A 1343-nucleotide genomic window follows, 5' to 3' on the forward strand; every position below is an offset into this window, starting at 1 on the left:
AAAAAAAAAAAAAAAGTTATATATATATACATCTTATGATCCCAGTTTTAGTTTATCAATAAATACAGCAATATGAATATATACCTATATACGTGTATATATAGTTAGAAAAATAAATGCATAGGTAAGAGACTGAGTAAAGTACTTGAAAATGTTAATAGTTACAATGTGTGGGTGGGGGCATTGTGATTACTTTTTTCCCTAAACTATTGTGTGTGTGTTTAAACTTTTAGGTTTGAGGGCATACGTGAAGGTTGGTTGCACAGGTGAACTCATGTCATGGGGGTTTGTTGTACAGATTATTTCATCACCCAGTTAGGTCCAGTATCCGATGGTTATCTTTTCTACTTCTCTCCCTCCTCCCATCCTCGTCTTTCAAGTAGACCCCAGTGTCTGTTGTTCCCCCCTTTTTTTTTAAGACAGGGTTTCACCATGTTGGCCAGGCTGGTCTCAAACTCCACAGCTCAAGTGATCCACCCACCTCAGCCTCCCAAAGTGTTGGGATTACAGGCATGAGCAACCGCACCTGGCCTTTCTTTTCCCATCTTTGTGTTTCATGAGTTATTTAGCTACCATTAATTTTTATTTTATTTTTTACAGAGATGGGGTCTCACTATGTTGCCCAGGCTGGTCTCAAACTCCTGGCCTCTAGTGATCCTCCTGTCTCAACCGTCCAAAGTGCTGGGATTATAGGCATGAGCCACCATACCCAGCCTACAAGTCATCTTTTTCATGAGCAATATGGTCCACTGAATCCAGATGGACCACCTTGTCACATCATGCCACAGAGCTTTCAGCCTTAGCCTTAGCTGGCTCATGACATGATTTTCTTACAATGACAATTGTAATGCTTCTGAACATTTGTATAGCACCTGGAAGATGTTACCACGCCGGGCGGTGCAGGGGAAGGGAGATACACATAGTGGCCGGGAAAACTGCAGAATTCCTAATCAGAAAACGTGGGTTCTGGCAATCACTTGCCATGGGGTCATATGCTAACACAGACTATCTATGCTAGGTTCTCTATAGGGTTTAATTGAGAAAATATCCATGAAAAATATTGATAAATATTAAAGTATCCTACTAATTACAACTGCTGCTTTAAAAAAGCAGTAAACAGGCCGGCTTTGGTAGCTCATGCCTGTAATCCCAGCACTTTGGGAGGCCAAGGTGGGAGGATCACCTGGTCAGGAGTTCGAGACCAGTCTGGCTAACACAGTGAAACCTCGTCTCTACTAAAAATACAAAAATTAGCCAGGCATGGTGGTGCATGCCTGTAATCCCAGCTACCTGGAAGGCTAAGGCAGGAGAATCACTGGAACCCAGAAGGCAGAGGCTATAGT

This window comes from Mandrillus leucophaeus, unplaced genomic scaffold, assembly GCF_000951045.1.
Source record: "Mandrillus leucophaeus isolate KB7577 unplaced genomic scaffold, Mleu.le_1.0 Scaffold441, whole genome shotgun sequence".
Classification (NCBI taxonomy): domain Eukaryota; kingdom Metazoa; phylum Chordata; class Mammalia; order Primates; family Cercopithecidae; genus Mandrillus; species Mandrillus leucophaeus.